Source organism: Geotrypetes seraphini, chromosome 3 (genome assembly GCF_902459505.1).
Source record: "Geotrypetes seraphini chromosome 3, aGeoSer1.1, whole genome shotgun sequence".
In the NCBI taxonomy this organism is placed as follows: domain Eukaryota; kingdom Metazoa; phylum Chordata; class Amphibia; order Gymnophiona; family Dermophiidae; genus Geotrypetes; species Geotrypetes seraphini.
Genome location: NC_047086.1, coordinates 128,423,913 through 128,447,742, shown reverse-complemented (window position 1 = coordinate 128,447,742; position 23,830 = coordinate 128,423,913). Strand labels below are relative to the sequence as shown.

General features: G+C 46.4%; 1 protein-coding gene across 15 annotated transcripts in view; it reads right to left on the bottom strand.

The window, feature by feature from the left end:
• The window catches only part of NCOA1 (nuclear receptor coactivator 1), a 631,796-nt gene that overhangs the window by 574,631 nt on the left and 33,335 nt on the right, over nucleotides 1–23,830 (bottom strand). For 14 of the 15 annotated variants that reach the window (XR_004538963.1, XR_004538966.1, XR_004538965.1 and 11 more), the window contains one exon: nucleotides 21,233–21,317. The exons of the other annotated variant lie outside the window; for it this stretch is intronic. The gene's annotated coding sequence lies outside the window, so the exon portion shown is untranslated. The remainder of the gene's footprint in view (nucleotides 1–21,232; nucleotides 21,318–23,830) is intronic. 15 annotated transcript variants of the gene reach the window in all.

The following is a 23,830-nucleotide window of genomic DNA, read 5'->3' as shown; positions in this document are numbered from 1 at the left end:
CTTACAACTTCTCAAAAAACGAATATAACATCAGGTAACAAGCGTCTCGCTGCTAAAAACGAAGAAGAAGAAAGCCCTCTAAAGGATCCAAATATAAAGCATACAAAGGCACATGACGTGTCACATTACATGACCAACTGATTTATATACAGGCCAATCAGAATATTCCAAGAAAAAACTAGCAAGTATGGTTGTCGCAAGATCCAACAAAAACTTTAAGTTATGGAGACCGCATAAACGCATGGCGGCTTGTTGGCTGGTACTATATCACTAATGCTTGTATATATAAATTTGTCCACCAGAAAGTTTTTCTTTCCTTGAATGTAGACGGCTTTCAGAAAGATGTGAAAAATTGCACAATTCCAAACCTTCTGAGCTTCCGTGCAAAGGGGAAGGGATCCTGTTCTTCCCTGCTTGTTGACATAGTACATGGCTACTTGATTGTCTGTACGAATGAGGACTACTTGATCATGAAGATGATGCTGAAAAGTTTTGAGAGCATTGAGAATTGCTCTGAGTTCCAACAGATTTATGTGACACCGACGATCTGTGATGGACCAATGCCCTTGAATACAGATACCATCGAGATGAGCCCCCCCAAGGGTAGGTCGAGGAATCTGTCGTGAGGACCTTCTGATGAGGGGGCGTTTGAAACAGTAAACCTCTGGAGAGATTGGAAGAAAGCATCCTCCAATGGAGACTGTTTGAACGAAGGAGTCAGTGTAATGTGGTGAGAGAGATGATCGGAAGCCTGCGCCCATTGAGAAGCCAGGGTCCACTAAGGAATTCTGAGGTGAAATCTGGTAAAAGGAGTCACGTGAACTGTAGAAGCCTTGCGACCCAAGAGAACCATCATGTGTCTCACTGAGAGTGAAGTGAGGGGCAACACTTTGTGACAAAGTTGTATGAAAGTATCCTGACGTTGAGGAAGGAAGGCTCTGAGTTGCGCAGTGTCTAGTACAGCTCCAATGAATTGTAGAGTTTGAGAGGGCTGTAGCCGGGATTTTGGAAAGTTTATTTCGAACCCCAAACTTTGGAGGAACCAAATAGTCCGTTGGGTCGCTACAATAACCCCTGAGATGTTGAATCTTTGATGAGCCAGTCGTCCAGGTACAGGAAAGCCTGAAGACCATGGCTGCATAGCTGCTGCTACTACCACCAGGCACTTGGTGAAAACTCTGTATTGAAAATGATGATTTCCCACTGGTACCATGCATATATGAACCGGAACCATCGGTGTCGCTCCCCACTTTCAAGATGAATCAGCCCGTACCAAGGCACTCATCGATATCGAAGTGGAGCCCCAAAGAAAAAAACACTGGTACCATGGGTTTAAAAAACAGTACCATCGGTGTCACTCCACACTGCCAAGATGAATCTGCCCGTACCAAGGCACTCATTGACATTGAAGCGGAGGTAGAAAGAAAAAACACCGGTACCATTGGTCTATGAACCGGTACCATCGGTGTCAGGGCTAGGGCTGATCAAGGTCAGCAGGACTTGACTCACTGCTATAATGACCAAAGGCGGCAGGATTAGATGACCTGAAAATCAAAAAAGAAAGTTGCAAGTCAACTTACCTAAAGAAGATATCAGTGTGGGCTGGAAGAGCGGTGCCAGAAGTAGGCTGGACACCGGATTACTGACGCCAGCGGGTGCCGGATTCCTGATGGCGCCGACAGAAAACTGCTTCTGAAGAATGAAAATGCGCTGGTGAAGACAAGAGCAGGGAAAGAAGAAAATGGCAAGGCCAAGGACCCATCATTGCTAAAATCACAGAAGGATATCTATGGAGACAATTTCCCCAGCAAAGCAACCATGCTGATGGAAATGGAGTAGGAAAAACCTGCATGGAAAAACAGCCATAAGGTGGGGAGGAAACAGTATGGCGACCCATAAGGCCTAACCGACGACGGTAAAAGAAAAAATAAAGAAACTAGAATGTTTTCATTTTTTTTTTTAAACTAAAATTGAAAGAAAAGATAAAACTGACTAAAAAGTCAGAAAATCGTGAGAGCAGGAAGGCAGCGAAATAATTTTTCAACAACCATTGAAATGCGACTTCTTAGCTCCACGTTAACTAAGAAACTGAGGGATCGCGCACCTACGTCGGACAGGAAGGCACTTGCCCATGCGTAGTGCAGACTATCGAGAACTTTCTAAGTTCTTAAAGTGGCAATGCAAGTATCCGTACCGGGGCTCCATCGGTGGCGTCACCCATCAGTGAGAATATGCTGTCTGCTTGTCCTGGGATAATCCAAAGCGCTGGTATATCAAAGCAACTTTCAAAATAGGAGATAATGAAAACTCAGACTATTCATTCCACAACCCAAAAACGCAAAGTAAACCCTTTTGTTCCTCGCTCTTGCTTTAATGGCGCATCCTGAGTATGCTCAACTTCACCCCTCAGCCTGTGAGAGCAGCGCAGATTGCATCGTGCGCTTACTTTCTTTATTAGCAACTCTCGTGTGCCATCTCAGGCTTGCGTTCCATCTCCTTTAGCGCAGGATCCGTTTGCTGCCAGTGGCTAGGGAACGACAAGACGGCCCCAGTCAGTCTTCCCAGCTCGAAGGTAGGTCAGTCCAGTGCCCTCTCCCCGTATCGCTGAGCTGATTTCTCCTCATTTCTCCTGCTTAATTTTGAGTGCCACTTTCAACCCGTGCCGCTGTCTGGTACGCCTTGACTGGGCATGCACCCGCAGAGCCAACATCCGGGGACAGACGCCGGCTCTCGCTCTCCACCAATCGGAACAAAAAGAAGTTGTTCTGGTAGCACTTGAAATGGCGGTTTGGAGGACTCGTTTATTTGGACGGCGCTCGTCTTGCAAGACAAAGTTTGCTGGAGTGTTTTGCTCATCTTGCAAAACACTCACAAACCGCATTACTCGCAAACAGAGGTTTGACTGTATACAGAATTTTTCCCAGGCCCCAAGGGCTGACAGGCATCCAAGAATCGGCTTGGAAAAGCATATACAGACTGAAACAGTAGGCAAGCGCAGGAAGGACAGGGCGGAAGTCTAGAATGTCAATTATCTACTGGAAAAAAGCTTACCAGTGTTAAGGACAATCTTTTTTTCCAGTGCAATAGGTGAGACATTCTAAACAGATGGGACATGCAAAAGCAGTCCCCAAAAAGCTAGGGCAGGCTTGCTACGCTGGCCCGTAAGACCAAGGACCCAAAGGAAGTCCTGTCTTGTCACCAGAGCCACTCTGTAAGACATGGCACATGTGTGTGCACATTGCCATCCTGCCGATCTCCTCAGGAAAGGCAACTCTAGCTTCGGCCCATGAAGAAGCCATACTCTTGGTAGAATGCGCCTTGATGGAAATAGGGGACTGTAGGCTGATCCATCTGGAAATCATGGCTTTGGAAGCGGAAACACCCCACTTAACCAAAATGAGTCAACACAAACAGATGGTCAGAGAGACGAAACTCATTAGTGACCTCCAGAAAACACAGAAGCACTCTGCGCACATCCAGTTTCTTGAACAGGTGATCTTGTGTCCTGAAACTAGTAGGATGAAAGGCAGGCAAACACACTTCCTGGTTAATATGGAAAGCCAAATCCACCTTTGGCAGAAAGGAAGGAACAGTCTGTAGGGAAACCCCAGTCTCCAAGATATGGAGAAACAGTTTTTGCAAGAAAGAGCCTGGAGTTCCGACACACGTTGCGCCGAAGTAATGGCAACCAGAAAAACGGTCTTGAGCATCAAGTCCAAGAGGGAAGCCTCTCGAAGGTAAGGCTACATGGCACCAGGTTACGGTCCCAGGAAGGGAAAGATTACTTAACCGGCAGTCTGACACAAACAGCTCCCTTCAAAAATCTAGCTACATCAGGGTGAGATGCCGAGGACCGACGATCCCAGGATCTAAAACAAGAGAGCCCAGCTACCTGAACCTGAAGAGAGGTCACAGTGAGGCCCTTATCCAGGCCAGCCTGAAGAAAAGGGAGAATTACAAAGATCTGAGCTAAAGAAGGGCCAACCTGGTCCTGAGATCACCAATGTTGGAAGGCCTTCCTTTAGCATAAGCAGAAACTGTGTTTAGTGTTTTTATAAACTGTGTACTGTACAGAATCCAAGTTACACACAAATTCAACTTAACAACAGTTTAAAACAGAACCCGTTCTTAACCCGGAGATTACCTGTATTCACATTTAATATTAAGATCATTAAAAAAATAAAAATCAAGACATCCTAGTTTGTTTGTTTGTTTTTACTATCCTTATTCAGTACATAGTAATATGCTAAGCACTACATGCAGAATATTTCTTTTTGTAAACTGCCTTCTGCGATTTAAGTCAAGGTGGTGGGATAGAAATTTTTTAATGACTAAATCAAAAAAGTGTTGAATGGTGATTTGAGTTCTAACAAACATTTTCTAAAAATTATTTTGATGTGCCTTTTGAATTATAAACAGCGAAATGGAATGGGTGACTGGGGCCATGACCTAAGCAACCTTTTCCTCCACACAGCTCAGCAAACACGGTTGGACAGGGACAACTTGTAGTCTCCTATTGACCAATAAGGTGTTGCACTACCTCTGTTTTGAATTACAAACAATCCAAAATCAGATAGGAAAACATGTCACTCACAGAATTGTTACCAGATATTTGATTACAGTTTAACATTTCTTACGAAAACTAAAAGCTTCATGGAGGTCAGAGATGATAGCAGGTATCCCCTTTGCTTATGTGATGCTATTTCCTTTTCTACTGGAAAGAGGAAAAGAAATTCAGGCCAATGCCACCCTCCCCCCTTCAGTAGCTGGATGGACTCACTTGCAACATGCAGACTTCCAGCCCACAAGCTTAGGGATAGCCCTACAGCTGACAATGGAGCCAGGTACTAGAGAATGACACGGGGGACAAATTTTTTCCCGTCCCCGCGGGGACTCATTTTCCCATCCCATCTCCGCAAGTTCTTTTCCTGTCCCTGCCCCATTCTTGCAAGCTCCATCCTCATCTGCACAAGCCTCAAACACTTTAATATCATAAGTGTTTGAGGTTTTTGCAGTTAAGGCAGAGCTTACAGGAATGGAGCAGGTACAGTGACAAAACTCATGGGGACGGGATGGAGAAATTGAGTTCCTGCAGGGACGGGGACAAATCAGTCCCTGTGTCATTCTCTACCAGGTACCTCAGCATCATCTTTGGGGATAGACAGCGCTCTTTCTCTCAACAGTGGCTTCTATCTTCTTTGCCATGTTCTGCAAGTTCCCAAACAGTCCTAGTGTAGTGTTGCATTTTTTTCTGGTTATACACTGCCTTTTTTAACTCAGATTTCTCACTATATTTGTGGTCCAGAGTACAGGTAATATGAGAAATACTTTTTTTCTTATTTCATATTACAATTTCCATTTATATAAGTTTGCTATGTATCTTTGTTCGATGAAAGTTCATAAAAAGTAAAAGCTTGTAAAAATTCAATTTTTATATTTTTCCAAATGTTTGTCAGAAGTGATTGGCAAAACCCATCACTTTTGCAAGAGTACATAAGGAATAAGGACTGCTTATAGTAACAGAAAAAGACCATCTACTCAAGGATGCAAAGGGGAAGGAAAGCTATAAAAATCTCTCCATATTGATTGTGAATTTGAGACAATCTGTCTGCTATGCTTAATTATCCAAAAACTATTTTTTGCCAGAACATGCCACAATGGGATATTATGCCAATACTAAAAGGCCCACTTCAAACAACTCTTTCTACCAAGGCAGAACATCTTTAAAATAATTCAATGAATTCTATGCAAACTTATTTATTACACACACTCCTACAAATCATTAACTTCATCTGCAGCTCTGAGTTTTGCTCATTAATGATTAACAAGTGTTAAGCAACCTGTACTTATTTCTCTTTAAGCATGAAGCTTATTTTAAAACTAATGTCTTCAAAAGGCTCATTACCTGGTCTAGTTTAAATATTTACACATGGATTTTTCAAGGTCATTGTTGAAATATGTAATTTTCAACTTAGCATGTCATTCTATAGCTGTATCACAGTATTGTGTATTAAAGAAAATTATACCAACATATCCCAACCCCATAGTCACTAAAGGTTATTCCCAATAAATATTTAAATAATTAGCAAATTTTCCCTAGATTAAAAAAAAAGCATAGACATGAGAACTGAAAATGTTCTCAGAAGTATCTTACAGGCTAGTAAGTCTGACTTCTGTGGTAAGCAAATTAATGGAAACACTTTTAAAACAGAGAATGGTCAAGTTTCAGGAATCCTGTGGCTTCCAGGACCGGAGGCAACATGGATTCACTGGAGGTAGGTCTTGTCAGACAAATCTGATTAATTTTTTTGACTGGGTGACCAGAGAATTGGATAGAGGATATGCACTAGATGTGGTGTATTTAGATTTTAGTGTTCCACACAGATGTCTAATAAATAAACTGAGTGCCTCAGGATGGGTCCCAAAGTGACGGGTTGGGTCAAGAACGGGTTGAGTGGAAGGTGACAGAGGGTAGTAATCAATGGAGATCGCTCTGAGGAAAGGGATGTTACCAGTGTGTGCCTCAAGGTTCTGTTCTCGGGCCTGTTCTTTTTTAACATTTTTATAAACAATATTGCTGAAGAGTTGTCGGGTAAAATTTGCCTCTTTGCAGATGATACCAAACTCTGCAATAGGGTAGACATGCCGGATGGTGTGAATAACATGAAGAAAGACCTAGCGAAGCTTGAAAATGGTCTGAAATTTGGCACCTAAAATTTTATGCTAGGAAATGAAAGGTCATGCATTTGGGCTGCAAAAACCCGAGGGAACAGTACAGATTAGGGAGTGAAGAGCTTATGTGCACGACAGAAGAGCGGGACTTGAGTGTGATTGTATGTGATGATCTTAGGGTGGCCAAACAGGTTGAAAAGGCGACAGCGAAAGCTAGAAGGATGATAGGTTGCATAGGGAGAGGTATAGCTAGTAGGAAAAAGGAGGTATTGATGCCCTGTATAAGACTTCAGTGAGACCTCATTTAGAATATTGTATACAATTCTGGAGGCCGCACCTTCAAAAAGATATAAAAAGGATGGAGCTGGTCCAGAGGAAGGCTACTAAAATGGCGCATGGTCTTTGTCATAAGGTGTATGGGGACAGACTTAAAGATCTCAATCTGTATTCTTTAGAGGAAAGGCAGGAGAGGGGAGATATGATAGAGACGTTTAAATACCTATGTAATGTAAATGCGCATGAGTTGAGTCTCTTTAATTTGAAAGGAAACTCTGCAATGAGAGGGCATAGGATGAAGTTAAGAGGTGATAGGCTCTGGAGTAATCTAAGGAAATACTTTTTTACAGAAAGGGTGGTAGATGCGTGGAACAGTCTCCCAGAAGAGGTGATGGAGACAGAGACTGTGTCTGAATTCAAAAGGGCCTGGGATAGGCACGTGGGATCTCTCAGAGAGACAAAGAGATAATGATTACTGCGGATGGGCAGACTAGATGGGTCATTTGGCCTTTATCTGCCATCATGTTTCTATGAATTCTTCCCTATAAAAACAGAAGTTACTATACTTGCTAAATGAATACAAGTACAAATGTTGAGCTCTCATTCCAGAAGAGTACTATTCACTATATAAATCATACTGGATACATATGTTCCCTCAAACAGGCACCAACGTCAATTATTAAGGTGTAATACATAGCCCTCATAGGCCACAATGAATGAATTTGCTAAACATTGGAAGTTCTCAGTGCACACACAGCTTGTTCCTATACTCTGAAGTCACAGGTCTTTAAGAAAAGCACATTTTGGAGAACTGAAAAACGCTAAAGATTTTCTAAAATTTCCTCTCACCTCTTAGTAGATAAGCTTAAGCAACAAGAAGATAAGCAGTTATGCTCCCTCTCATGAACCTCACATTGCTGCTGCAATGCATACACACAGCTTGTTACTACTCTTCAGCACACACTGCAGCTGCCATGATAGTAGAGGAATTTGTAACCAGCACTGTCATTTGACTCCTATACCAGCAGACTAACAATTACACATGTATATACAAAGAGAATTCAATAATTTATCTACCTTAGTAGGACAAAAAATCTCCTTACACTTAGTAACATAGTAAATACGGCAGATAAAGACGCAAGTGGTCCATCCAGTCTGTCTAACCATACAAGCTCTATAAATTAATTTAGTTTAAATGGTATTTTCTCTTAGATATTACTGGGCCAGAAACCCAGAGCCCTGCCCAGTAGTGCGCTTAGGTTCCATCTACTGGAGTCTCCATCAAAGCTCACTCCAGCCCTTCTTAACCATCCCAGCCATCGAAACTCTCCCCAGCCCATCCTCAACTGAATGTTCAAATACGGAGCACAGGCCGTACAAGCCTGCCTATTACTGGCCTTAGTTCCTTCAATAGATACCTAACGTGACCATTTATTTTTTTCATCAAAACAGGACATCTATTAATTTTCAGTCCCGTCCCCAATCCCGCCCTAGCCCCACCCCCAATCTCTTCCATTCATTTTTCATGTACATACAATATCTTATTAATTCATAATGGTAACCATAAAATAATTTTAAAAAAAAACACACAAAGGGCACAGTTACTTACCTCACATAGGTGTTATCCAGGAACAGCAGGCAGATATGCTCACTGATGGGTGGCATCACCGACGGAGCCCCGGTACGGACACTTTAAAAGTGAATCACAACTTTAAGTTTAGAAAGTTCGTAATTAGCCCGCAACGCGCATGCACGAGTGCCTTCCCGCCCGATATAGGCGCACAGTCCCTCAATTAAGATAAGCCATCTAAGAAGCCAATCCAGGGAGGTGGGTGTGTTGTGAGAATATCTGCCTGCTAAGCCCGGATAAAGCACAGTTACTTACCGTAATTGTTGTTATCCAGGGACAGCAGGCAGCTATTCACACATGTGGGTGACGTCATCCACGGAGCCCAGATGCGGACAGCCTCGCAAGCAGATTTGCTTGTATAAAACTTCAGAAATTTCGAGTATGCCACACCACACATGCGCGAGTGCCTTCCCACCCAGCACAGGGCACGTCTCCTCAATTCAGATAGCTAGCAGAGAAGCCAACCAGGGGATGTGGGTGGGTTGTGAGAATAGCTGCATGCTGTCCCTGGATAATACTTGTTACGGTAACTGTGCTTTATCCCAGGACAAGCAGGCAGCCTATTCTCACATGAAGGGTGGCCTACAAGCTAACCAAGATGGGATGGTTGAGTGTTGGCAACTTAGGAGAATAAATTTTCTAATACTCTCTGGCCAAAATGACCATCCTGTATGGAGAAAACATCCAGACAATGAGAGGTGAAAGTATGAAACGAGGATCAGGTGGCAGCTTTGCAAATGTCCTCAATAGAAGTGGATCTGAGGAAAGCTACTGAAGCCGCCATGGCTCTGACTTTGTGGGCTGTGACTCAACCCTTAGATGCAGTCCAGCCTGAGCATAGCAGAAAGAGATACAAGCAGCCATCCAGTTGGAGATGGTTTGCTTAGAAATCGGATGTCCCAACTTGTTTGGATTGAATGAGACAAAAAGTTGAGGAGCAGATCTGTGTGGTTTGGTGCATTCCAAGTAGAAGGCCAAAGCACGCTTACAGTCCAGAGTATGAAGAGCTACTTCTCCAGGATGAGAATGAGGTCTTAGAAAAAACACTGGAAGTACAATGGATTGAATGAGATGAAATTCTGAAACCACTTTAGGTAAGAATTTACGATGAGTACAGAGGACCACCTTGTCATGATGGAAAACCATGAAAGGTGGATAAGCAACTAAAGCTTGTAGCTCACTGACTCTTCGAGCAGATGTGAGGGCAATGAGAAACACCACTTTCCAAGTGAGGTATTTCAGATGAGCCGTAGACATCGGTTCAAATGGAGGCTTCATCAATTGAGCAAGAACAACATTGAGATCCCAAACCACTGGAGGCGGTTTGAGAGGAGGTTTGACATTGAAAAGACCTTTCATAAATCTGGAAACCACAGGATGAGTAGAAAGGGGTTTTCCTTCGATAGGCTGATGGGAAAGCAGCAATTGCACTAAGATGGACTCGAATGGATGTAGACTTGAGGCCAGAGGTAGATAAGATCAGAAGATAATCTAAGACGGAAGACAAGGAGGTATCTCGAGGCTCCTTGTTATGAGAGGTTCACCACGTAGAAAATCTAGTCCATTTTGGGCGATAGCATTGTCTAGTAGCAGGCTTTCTGGAAGCCTCCAAAACATCCCGAACAGGTTGAGAAAACTGAAGAGGAGTTATGTTGAGAGATACCAAGCTGTCAGGTGTAGAGACTGCAGGTTGGGATGAAGAAGAGATCCTTGACTTTGTGTAAGCAGAGATGGAAACACTGGTAGAAGGTATGGCTCCCTGCTGCTGAGCTGAAGTAGAAGGGAGAACCAGGATTGCCTGGGCCACCGAGGAGCTATTAGAATCTTGGTGGCATGATCGTTCTTGAGCTTGATGAGAGAGTCTTGAGAATCAGAGGGAATGGAGGGAACGCATACAGAAACAAATTCGTCCATTCCAGAAGAAAAGCATCTGCCTCAAGGCGATGAGGAGACTATATCCTGGAGCAGAACTGAGGCAGTTTGTAGTTGTGGGGAGATGCAAAGAGATCTATCTGAGGAGTTCTCCACTGAGACAAAATGTGATGAAGAGGCGCGGAATTGAGTGTCCATTCGTGAGGTTGCAGAAAACGACTCAATTTGTCCGCCAGACAGTTTTTGTCTCCTTGAATGTAGATTGCTTTCAAGAAGGTGTTGTGATGGAACGCCCAGTCCCACACCCTTTGAGCTTCTTGACAAAAGGGAGAGATCCTATTCCTCCCTGCTTGTTGACGTAGTACATGGCGACCTGACTGTCTGTCTGAATAAGGACTACCTGCTCATGAAGAAGATGCTAGAAAGCTTTGAGAGCATTGAATATCGCTCTGAGTTCCAACAGATTGATATGTCACTGATGATCCGTGCTGGACAAGTGGCCTTGAGTACGGAGACCGTCGAGATGAGCCCCCCCAAGCGTAGGTCAAGGAATCTGTCATGAGGACCTTCTGATGAGGGGGTGTCTGAAACAGTAAACCTCTGGAGAGATTGGAAGAGATCATCCACCAGTGAAGAGACTGCCTCAACGAAGGAGTGACTAATGTGTTGAGAGAGTGGGTCGCAAGCCTGCACCCACTGAGATGCCAGGGTCCACTGAGGAATTCTGAAGTGAAGTCTGGCAAAAGTCTTCCCGAAGGCGAAGAACACTCCGAGGCGAGGAGTTGAGGAAGAAAGGTGCCAAGACCGACGCACCTTGCCCCCAGGGGCTTCAACGTGACGCTCAGGCTGGTCTGCCGCTCACGAGGTTGAGGCCGGGGCCAGGTGGGCCAAGGCAAAGGAGAGCTCCGAGGATATCATGGCCCGAAGCATATCCTGGAAAACAGGCACGGACACCATAGCAGGCAAGTCAGTGGCAGTGGTGCATTCCACCGAGGGCGACCTCGAGGATGAGTATTCCCTTGAGGTGGAAGCATGCTTGGAGGGCTTATAATGCCTCGATGAGGCTGGGGGCAGCGCCCCGCCGCCATAGACGGCCGGAGCCTCCGAGGTCGACTTCTTCGCTGGCGCAGACCCTGAAGAAGGAAGAGGGGACTTACCCGGAGCCGAAGGCTTCGCAGCCGAAATGGTGCCCTTCGAGGTCGAAGTCTTCGCCGGGGTCTTCGAGGCTGGGGCCAACGTCGAGGCCGAGACTGGGGCCGAAACAAGGGATAGCTCTTCCGCATGGCAAAAAGATCCGCCATGCGGGCCTGACGACGACGCAGGGCGCACGACTGAAAAGTGGCACACTGGGGGCAAGAGTCGGTCGGATGATCAGCCCCCCAGGCACAAAATGCACCAACGATGAGGGTCGGTAATAGATAGGAGCCGACCATACTGGGTGCACTTTTTAAAACCGGACAAAGGCCGGGACATAAAGAAAAAACAGGCCGCAGCCGATCGAGGCCAGGCGGCCACAGCAAACTGGGAGCCCCCGAATACTGAACCGAACAAAAAACAACAAAATGCACGTAGACAAAGAAACAAGGCGCCCAGTGACTCCGGTCCAAAAAACAACGAAGCCGCGATGCTAGAAAGGCACGATCACACGGAGAAAAAAGAAACGGGACTTTCTGGCTCCGTGGAAAACTAGAAACTGAAGACCACGAGGAGGGGATGCGCCCTCTAGTGGAGTGGGAAGGTACACACATGCATGGTGCAGCATCAGCAAACTTGAAATCTTCAATCAAGTTTGCTTGAAAAGCTGTCCACGTCAGGGCTCCGTGACGTCACCCACATGTGAGAATATGCTGCCTGCTTGTCCTGGGATAAAGGGTGCTCTGAACTCCAAGAATGCTACATCCATGGATTCTGACAACTGCTGAGCCTACCACAAGAGGGCTATGACCACAGAGTCTCTGCATATGGAAGACCTATACTCTCACTAATGAGGAGACAAATAACCAGCTTGAGGAGCAGCACCACCACTTTCAGCGCTGCACTAACTGATTTCAGATCCAGAATTGGCCTCCAGTCATCTGAGCTTTCTTGGGCACAATAGAATATCTGCCCAAGCCCGATTTCTAAGTTGGAATATCCATTGCCATTTTACCATTGCTCGGACTCCGATTGCTTTTTCTGGCCAGCCAGCCAGGGAGTCCACAAGTCCCACCGACAACAATGGAATTCTAAGTTGTAGCTCTCTCGAATGATGTCCATCAACCATTGGTCCGTGCAAATTCTTGCCCAGACCTCCCATTAAGCAGACAACCTCCCTCCTAGCCGCAGGAGTTCAGCTACTTGCCTGGCATCATTGTGACTTCTTGGAGGCTGCTGCAGGGAGTAAACCTGATGGTTGAGTTCACTTGGAGCCTCTAAACCTCTGTCAAGAGCCCTGAAACAATCTCTGAATAGAGGATCCTGATGAGATATGGCAAACCATCGAGAACCAGGAAAAGAATCACAACCTGTCCTCCCAGGAGCACGTAGTCTACCATCTGGCAGACTTAGTGACAATATGCCACAATGGTCATAAGATCATCAGGTAGCCTTGGAAGCAGAACCTCCCGCTCATTGCCCGAATCAGAGCATTCTATGGGCAGAGATAGAATAAGCAGAGAGACTTTGCTCATTACCCTTAATATGTCATAGTGAGCATCTGCTTCATAACCCATCCCCGAAATTAACAAATAGGGGTAGGCGTCCTCCTCAGCTGCCAGAGCCTGATGCAGGATAGATGACAGATGCGTGTTACAAAAGAAGCCACAGCTGCCGCCTTCAGCCTCAGAGCCAAGGCCTCAAATTGTCTTTTGAGGACTAAATCCACCCTCCGATCTTGGGCATCCTTTAGAATTTCTCCACCTTCACTAGGCAGAATAGTACATTTGGTAACCTGTGAGAGGAGAACCATCAGGATATAACCCTCCTCTCACCTGCGTTACCAATGAATCCACTTTAGGCGGGACAAAGCTCAGAAAAATCTGAAGTCAGGGGATACAACTTTACCATAGCCTGTCAACCTGCATGGGACCTTCTGGAGTCTCCCAATAGCAATGTTACTTACCGTAACAGTTGTTATCCAGGGACAGCAGGCAGCTATTCTCACTAGTGGGTGATGTCATCCGACAGAGCCCCGATACGGACATCTTGCAAGCATGTCTTGCTTGAAGAAACTCAGAAGTTTCGAGATGCCTGCACCGCGCATGCGCCAGTGCCTTCCCGCCCGATGTACCGGGCGTGTCTCCTCAGTTCAGGTAGCTAGCCTGAGAAGCCAACCCAGGGGAGGTGGGTGGGACGTGAGAATAGCTGCCTGCTGTCCCTGGATAACAACTGTTACGGTAAGTAACATTGCTTTATCCCAGGACAAGCAGGCAGGTATTCTCACTAGTGGGTGACCTCCAAGCTAACCCCAATGGGATGGTGGGAGAGTTGGCAACTTAAGAGAACAAATTTTGTAACACTGTTTGGCCAAACTGTCCATCCCGTCTGGAGAAAGTATCCAGACAATAATGAGAGGTGAATGTATGAACCGAGGACCAAGTGGCAGCCTTACAAATCTCCTCAATCGGTGTCGATCTGAGGAAGGCTACAGAGGCTGCCATTGCTCTGACCTTATGGGCTGTGACCTTACAGGGAAGGGATAATCCAGCCTGGGCATAGCAGGAAGAGATACAAGCCGCCATCCAGTTGGAGATGGTGCGCTTCGATACAGGTCGTCCCAACTTGTTTGGATCAAAGGAGACGAAAAGTTGAGGAGCAGTTCTGTGTGGCTTTGTACGATCCAAGTAGAAAGCTAAAGCACGTTTACAATCCAGAGTGTGTAAAGCAGATTCTCCAGGGTGAGAATGAGGCTTTGGAAAGAACACTGGAAGCACGATGGATTGGTTGAGGTGAAATTCAGAGACCACTTTAGGCAAGAATTTTGGATGAGTACGAAGAACCACCTTGTCATGATGGAATACTGTGAATGGTGGATCCGCCACTAGAGCCTGAAGCTCACTGACCCTGCGAGCAGACGTGAGGGCCACCAGAAAAACCACCTTCCAGGTGATATACTTAAGTGGAGCCTTGTTGAGAGGTTCAAACGGAGGCTTCATGAGATGAGACAGGACAACATTGAGATCCCAAACCACAGGAGGAGGTTTGATAGGAGGGTTGACATGAAAAAGTCCTTTCATAAACTTAGAAACCACAGGATGAGCAGACAAAGGTTTCCCCTGTAGAGGCTGATGAAAAGCCGCAATAGCACTCAGGTGGACTCGTATTGAGGTAGACTTGAGACCAGACTGAGACAGGTGTAGAAGATAGTCCAACACAGCAGATAGGGAAGCTCGTTGAGGCTCCATGGCATTGGAAATACACCAGGAAGAAAATCTAGTCCATTTTTGGGAATAGCATTGTCGAGTAGCAGGCTTCCTGGAAGCCTCCAAGACCTCCCTCACTGCTTGAGAGAACTGGTGAGGAGTTATGTTGAAAGGAACCAAGCTGTCAGGTGGAGGGACTGCAGGTTGGGATGAAGTAGTGAACCTTGCTGTTGAGTAAGAAGTGAAGGAAACACTGGAAGAAGTACTGGCTCCCTGCTGCTGAGTTGAAGTAGAAGGGAGTACCAAGGTTGTCTGGGCCACCGAGGAGCAATCAGAATCATGGTGGCATGGTCTGATCTCAACTTGACTAGAGTCTTTTGAATGAGAGGAAACGGAGGAAACGCATACAGGAAGCGATTCCCCCAATCCAGTAGAAAGGCATCTGCCTCGAGGCGATGAGGAGTGTAGATCCTGGAGCAAAACTGAGGCAGTTTGAAGTTGTGGGGGGCGGCAAAGAGGTCTATCAGAGGCGTTCCCCCCTGTGCAAAGATCTGATGAAGGGGGTCGGAATGGAGAGTCCATTCGTGAGGCTGGAGAAGACGACTCAATTTGTCTGCCAAGACATTGTCCTTCCCCTGAATGTAGACAGCTTTGAGGAAGGCGTTGTGGCGAACAGCCCAATCCCAGACTCGAAGAGCTTCCTGGCAAAGAGGGGCCGAGCCCGTGCCCCCTTGTTTGTTGACATAATACATGGCGACCTGATTGTCTGTGCGAATAAGAATCACCATGTCGCGAAGCAGATGTTGGAAAAGCTTGGAGAGCATTGAAGATGGCTCTGAGCTCCAGAAGATTGATTTGATGGAGTCGTTCCGCACTGGTCCAGAACCCCTGAGTGCGAAGACCATCCTGATGAGCCCCCCAAGCATAGTTCGAAGAATCGGTCGTGAGAACTTTCTGGTGGGGAGGAGAGTGAAACAGCAAACCTCTGGATAGATTCGAAGAGGTCATCCACCAGAGAAGAGACTGCCGTAGAGCAGGAGTGACCACAATGTGACGGGACAACGGGTCGGACACCTGAGTCCACTGAGATGCCAGGGTCCATTGAGGAATTCGGAGATGTAGTCTGGCAAAAGGCGTCACATGAACTGTAGATGCCATGTGGCCTAAGAGGACCATCATGTGTCTCGCTGAGATGGATTGGCGAGAAGACACCGACTGGCAGAGTAGAAGGAGAGCATTCATGCGTTGAGGAGGAAGGAATACTCGAAGTTGAATGGTATCCAGGACCGCCCCGATAAAGGGGAGAGACTGGGTGGGCTGAAGATGTGACTTGGGAAAGTTGATCTCGAAGCCCAAGCTTTGCAGGAAACAAATGGTAGTCAAGGTCGCCGAAATGATCTCTGGAGCTGACGGGGCCTTGATGAGCCAGTCGTCGAGGTATGGAAACACATGAAGACCCATGTTCCGGAGTGCAGCGGCCACCACCACCAGACACTTCGTGAAGACTCTGGGAGACGAGGAGAGGCCGAATGGAAGCACTCGATACTGCAGATGTAGATGTCCCACCCGAAATCTGAGGAACTTGCGGGAGGCCGGATGAATAGGGATGTGAGTGTAGGCCTCCTTGAGATCCAGAGAGCATAACCAATCGTTCTGCTCGAGGAGGGGGTAGAGAGAAGCAAGGGTCAGCATGCGGAACCGCTCCTTGACCAAAAACTTGTTGAGGACTCGAAGGTCCAAAATGGGACGCAGATCGCCCGTCTTCTTCGGAACGAGGAAGTACCGGGAGTAAAACCCCTGGTTTTGCTGATCTAATGGAACCGGCTCGACGGCCCGAAGCCGAAGCAGAGCCTGAGCCTCCTGAAGGAGAAGAGCGGTCTGCGTCAAGTTTGAAGGATACTCTCTTGGCGGGTGGTCCGGGGGGACCCGTTGGAAATGAAGAGAGTATCCTTCTCTTACGATGGTAAGGACCCAAAGGTCCGTGGTGATGGTCTCCCATCGATGACAAAAATGATGGAGACGACCCCCAATGGGAAAAACGGGGGGGAGACAGAACGAGGTCGGTTATGCTCCCTGGAAGAGAGTCAAAAAGGCTGAGTAGCCTTGGGTGCAGCTGGCATCTGAGGCTTCTGCTGAGGCTTCTGAGGAGGCTGTCTCTTCGCAGGTTGTCTCGCAGGAGGAGCTTGCCTCAGCTGATAACGCCGCTGGTAAATCAAAGGCGGCCTAGTGGGACGAGACTGTTGAGGCTTGGGTTTAGGTCGTAGGACAGACTGGAAGGACTTCTCATGATCCGAAAGCTTCTTAGTAACAGTCTCGATAGACTCATCAAACAGATCCGCCCCCGCACAAGGCACATTGGCAAGCCTGTCTTGGAGGTTCGGATCCATATCAATCATACGAAGCCATGCCAGACGACGCATGGCCACCGAACAGGCAGCAGCCCGTGCCGAGAGCTCGAAGGCATCGTAGGAGGATTGCATCAGCTGGAGGCGTAACTGGGAAAGGGTCGCCACCACCTCTTCAAACTCGAATCGAGCCTGAGCATCGATAAAAGGGATGAACTTGCGGAGTACCGGCAAGAAGAAGTCCAAGTATGAAGAGAAGAAGAAATTGTAATTGAGTACTCGAGTCGCCATCATAGAGTTCTGGTAGATACGTCTACCAAACTTATCCATCGTCCTCCCTTCTCGGCCCGGTGGTACTGAGGCGTAAACCTGGGAGGGGTGAGATCGTTTGAGGGAGGACTCGACCAGGAGGGACTGATGAGAGAGTTGCGCCCCCTCAAACCCCTTATGGTGGACGATGCGGTATCGAGCATCCAACTTGCTGGGAACTGCAGGGAGGGAATATGGAGTTTCAAAACAGCGCATGAAAGTCTGGTCAAGCAGTTTATGCAGAGGAAGCCGGAGCGACTCCGCCGGAGGGTGAGGCAAGTGCATGGTGTCCAGATACTCCTTGGAATATCGAGAACCAGTGTCCAAAGTTACATCCAAGTCATCCGCCATTTGTCGGAGGAAGGAAGAAAAGGACAGTTGGTCCGCCAGCGCCGGCCGGCGAGACGGACTAGAAGAAGTGGAAGCCTCTGGGTCCAGAGAGAGCTGGGAGCGGCAAGGAGAATAGGAGGTAGATGGTTCCTCATACTCCGGTCCCTCAGGCGGGGATATATCCGACGAGGAGTATCCCATACGCTGCATCTTCTTTTGCGGAGACACCTCCGAATGACGCGAGGAGTGTCGAGACGAGTGTCGAGATCGATGCCCCTCCCGGTGTCGGGATGGAGAACGAGACCTCCTATGCATCGCACGGTCCCCCGAAGCTTCCACTGAATGGATGGGACTAGATGCAGTGGATCGTAGATGTGGCAAGGATGCGGACTCACGCGATGCCACCCAGGCCTGGTATGGAGTGCGGAAGAACTCTTCCTGCGATGCGGTATGCCCAGGACTCCGATTATCAGGGGCTGGCATAGTACTCTGATGGCGAGGAGGCGTGATGGGCTCCAAAGGCGGCATATCACTAAAGGAAGCCCGCCTCGAGGCTCCCGCCGCCCTCCGCCGATCCTCCTCGTCGAGCAGTGAGATCGAACGACGAGGAGGAGGGGGAGGGGGCGGGCCGCCCCCCGGGACCGGAACCGGGAGGTCACCCTGAATGGAGGCGATAAGCCGGGGTCCCATAGACTGCATAAGCTCGACGAACTGAGCTTCCAGCAGGGATCGCAGCGAAGCCGATATGGAGGGATCCGCACCGAAAGGGGGTCCTCCAGCACGGTCTTCGCGCTCCTTTGCGGCCAAGTGCTTCTGCTTGCTAGCTTTAGGCACTTTGATGACCACCGGAGGGACAGTGGAAGGCGGTACCTGAGCCGAGGAGACGGGGACAGGCACCGGTGCCGAACTCGAGGCTGAAGTCGGTGTGAACGATGCCGGCTTCACAAGGCCAGATGCAGGGATCGTCGATGCAGGTTTCGCACGGACCGGCGAAACATCAGTAGAAGTGGAAGCAGACGGCTCCTTAGCAGTCTCCATCTTAAACATCGACTCCCAGAGCAAGCAGCGCCGTTTAAACGAGCGCGCAGTAAGCGTGGAACAAGGCCGGCACGATTTCGGTATGTGTTCTGGACCAAGACACTGAAGACAGCGTCGATGCGGGTCCGTCAACGAAATCGCACGCTGGCACTTGCTGCACTTTTTAAAACCGGTGATTGGCCGGGACATAGGCCGGAAAATCATCGCCGCAAGGTCGAAGGCGCTGGGCCTAAGCCACGAGGCCGGCCCGGCCGAACCGCCGGAAGAAATAATTTTAACTTTTTTTTTTTTTTTGAAAAGAAATACTAAATTAAATAGAAACAAACTAATAAACAAATCACGCGGTACAAAGAAGGCAAATTTTACTGAAATTCAGTCAGCGCAGAATGAAGTGAAACTTCTCAGCTCCGCGGAAAGAAAAGAACTGAGGAGACACGCCCGGTACATCGGGCGGGAAGGCACTGGCGCATGCGCGGTGCGGGCATCTCGAAACTTCTGAGTTTCTTCAAGCAAGACATGCTTGCAAGATGTCCGTATCGGGGCTCTGTCGGATGACATCACCCACTAGTGAGAATACCTGCCTGCTTGTCCTGGGATAAACTCTATTAACATCATTGTCATGTTTGAATGCAAAGGGAAAAAGGTGGTCTTAGGCTTTGAGCTTGTTCATGACAGAACGCTGAGCAGCGGAGGTCAAGCTTCAATACCCATAAGGATTCTGTTATGACCTCCAGCAAAGCTGCCAGCTTAAAAAGGCAACACACCATTGGGTCTTCCCCCTGGTATAGGGCCATCAGATTCCTGACTGGTGACCCCTGCCCAAGACCCTGAATCCTCCAAAACTGAAGATTCATTTTGAGGGAGTATAGGCCTCAATTCTGACACCTCCCCCACCTCATCATCCCAGTCCTTCTCTGACAGAACATCTAATTCCTGAAGAGAAACTATCAAGGAGAAGTCACGCTTTGCAAGGGAAAAACCCCCATGCGCAACCAGCATGACCCTAGATGGGCCCCCAATAGGCCATATAGGCTTCAAACATAAGTCTGACCAAATCCGGAGTAAAACCCTGAATAGGATGCCCTGGGGATACCTGAAAGTACTCCCCAAAACTCCTTGTGGGCTCGGAGATGTCTGTGCTTCACCAAAGATGCAGAATCACTGTCCGAGGGTTCAGGGGGGGGGGGGGGGGGAGTTCTTCCCCAAAAATCGAGCCACCTTCAACTCAATCACCCTAGAGGGACCAGAAGAGGCTAAGCTCAAAGCTTCCCCCCCATGCCCTGTGATACACGGAACAAGCTGGCCATCCAGCACAAATCTGGCATGAATCGGAGGTAAAATAGCCTTAGGAGTCCATCTCTAATAATTTTAATCAAAATCGAAGTGTTTTGAGACAGACAGAGGCTTTTAAAATTGAATTAAAAAAAAAAATCCAATATTCAAAGTAACCTCCCCCCCCCCCAAAAAAAAAGGCTATTACAGAGCACCATTACTCCAATGTCACTCATAGACTATAATCAGCAGTACTCCGAGTTCTGCTGCTTCAGTTGAAACAGTGGAGAAGATTACTGCCTCAGACAAGCAAATAAAAATGGTTCCAGGTGCTTGTTTCTTTGGGCTGCCAGTCAGATTATGTTAGAGCCTGAGATCCCAGAACCCCAGCGGTCTTAAAGCATCTTCAGGAGGAGTGAGAATGGAGCCAGCAATTGGGACAAACACGGATGCCACACAGTCTGTGCTCAAGCTCCAGCAATGACCAGGAGCGAATTTCGCTACAAGGTGCATGGTCCCTGAGCCACAAAAGTGTTAGTGCAGGCTGAAAGGGTTGTCTACCAAGCTAAAGACCTCTGACACAGAGTCTGTGTCTTCACCCAGGCAGAGTGACCCCTGGCAACCTGGGGACTTCTGTAGCACTAATAAGTCTCTAAAGGCTGACCAAAAAGTTCAAAAACAACAAACTGAAAGCAGAGCCGATCAGAAAGACACCAACTCACAAGTAGAAGGAGAAACTGAGGAGCAGGAGCACAAAGAAGTGATAGAGGATGCAGAGCCAAAAAAGGTAGACACCGCCTTCTATATTACTCAGTGATTTGAGATGAATTATACCCACCGATCCAACATTCATATCTCTTTTGCACTAAAAACACCCTTCAAAAGAAGATAGTTTTAATTTCTCCATCACTCTCGAGTTGTGCACAGGTGCCTGATCAGTTTCCTATAAACTCTTGCAGAATCATGAACGGAAGCATAGGAATTAGGAATTTCATTAAGATCATAGTGTTCGAGAGTGCCACCATGGAGACATGAAAGTTTTCCTGGTGTATACACCTCTCTAAAATTGCAACTATTCAGTCATGATTTAAAAGCTATTATAACAGACTCTATACAGTACATTTAATTTAAACAGGTTCCCAGCTTACCTTATAATCACATGCCTTCAAGAATACGGACATAGGCTCCTCTCAAATGGTCATTCATCTTTGCCTAAACAGCATATGTCAGATTCTAAAAAGAAAATTTAACAATTATTCTCATGAAAATTAGGCAACCTGATCACAGTATCAACTTGACTTTAGAAGAGAACAGCATGCTGCTCTTTCGTGTTTATACTATTTCCATACATATTTAATCTTATAGTGAATGTACACTCATTCCAGGCTCCAGCTTTCAAAATGTAGACTGTAAGCCCACTAGGGCAGAAAAGTACCTGCACAGAATACATGTAGACTACTTTGGTTGTACCACAAAAAGGTAGCCTATAAAATGCATGACCACCCCTTTATCCTTATGAAGAAATCTGAGTTTTGAAATTTCCAAAATTAAATACATAAGAAACCTACATACATTTGAGTTTAGAAAAAAATAATGCACAGCTTTGCTAACCTGAAAACTTAACATGCTCACAGTCCCTCCAGGAAAGGATCAGTGCCATCATGATCCAAACTCACTGGCCCTGATGCTCAAAAGCTTACCATACAAGCAAAACGGCCTGTAGCCAGTCTTACTTGCAAGTAAGCTTAGCCTCAGATGCACAAAAGGGTTCTCAGGACTTTTACTGACCATAGTAGCAGCCACCAAGAATCCTTTACAATTGCATTACAAGGAGCTCATTAATATTAAAACAAGCACTCCAGGTAATGGACAGCAAGGAACAGCAAGCTTTTCGCATGCAAATTTTTCCAACAGGTTTGAGCTCTGGTAGCCTTACTTTCCTATCAGTATCTAAGTGGCTAAAGAATTGATAGGAAAAGCAGGGAATTACACAAGCTTGGCTCCCAAAAATCCTAGGGATCCAGCAGATCTTCTCCTGAATAAAAAAATCTTAGGGTTTCAGCGGACCCCTTCCTGAGGTTTACCCTAGTTATTCAGCAGACCACCCAACCCTCCCCCCACCAACCTCCAACACATTATCTGGTGGGCCAGTGGCTGGCTTGGACCCCACACCCCAGTTTAACAATCCTCCCTTTCTTCCCACCCATGTGTACCGAGATCCCTCCTGTGCGTGCCAGGACCCCTCCCAGTACCTTTCTCATAGAAGCAGCAGGAGTAGGGATGCCTATTCTCTCTAAAGATTGGCCAGATGCATGTTTTCCTCATGCGAGTTCTAAAAACCAGATTTCCAAGTATTTTTGTGAGTGACAATGTAAAATCTGCAAGACGTACTCCTAAAATGTATGAGCAATTACTCACGTGCTCAGCTTAGAGGGAACATAGCTCAGGGCCCACCTCTTGAAAATTGTTAATGCACCGAGAGGATCTTAAACATCATATAAGGAGAAAAACTTATATGCAATGGATGCTTCTAGATTGGAGAACTGAGTCTCTGATTTCAATAAACAATGTTTATGTTTATTAGCACTTGATTAATCACCATTTCCAACACATGGATCAAAGTGGTGTACATAATATATATTTGAAAGGAACTCCATCAAAATTGACAGGAAAGAACACTCATCACAGCTGTCATTCATACAAGAGAGAAAGTCACTTGGTTATTTCCTCCATATATACTCCAAGGTTGAAGAAAAGTAGACAAACTAATATAAAGTTAAGTGTTTCTGAGGTCAAATGCAAGTCTGAATAGGTACCGTAAGTTTTTTTTTTTTGCAAGGTCTTGAATTTTACAAAAGATAATTCTAAATTGATGTGTGGTGGGAGATCATTCCAGAGTTTAGAGGCAGCAAAGAAAAACGTGGATTTCCTTATCAATTCATAGTGTTTCTGTTTTGGCCCTGGGAGAACCAAACAACTGGCATCAAGTGAGCGTTATGTGAAGGTGTAAAAGGAATGATCATAGATGAAAGACAAAATGATAAATCTGTATGATATGTTTTATGTGCAAGGGTCAGGATTTTATAAGTGATATGATAACTTATCAGAAGCCAGTGACACTTATGAAACTGTGGAGATAAACAATCAAATTTGTGGGCATGACATAATAAACAAACTGCAGTATTCTGAACCATTTGTAATTTCTTAAACTGTGTGTCTGTGATCCCTGCAAATACAGAATTACAGTAATCTGACATTATCAGAGCATGAATAAGTATGAAAACTAATAAGTCCAGAAATGACCAAAAGCAAAAGGAGTTGACGTAAAGCAAAAAAGCTGGATTTAATTGTACGCGTTCTTGGAACGACAGCTTTGAATCAAGTATGACACCCAGATATTTAGAACTGACAACAGTTTGGATGGGTCTATTAAATAGTACTGGGGTTAAAGCTGGATGTGGTAATGGACTGGTAATCCAGTTAGCAACTGGTTTTTCTTGTTTTAACATGAGATAATGATTTTATAACCATTCTGAAATAGCTAGAAGAAATGAATGAAGAGGGACCAGATGTTATTTAAAAGGAAAACATGGGAACACAAGAAGAATGTCACCTGTGTAAATGTGAAATTTAGTATTAAATGAGCCTTATCAAAGTGGCTAGTGGGCTTATAAGAATATTGAAGAGGAGTGGTGAAAGTAAGGAACCCTGAGGTATATCACATCAATGTTTTCCCTAGGGCCTTT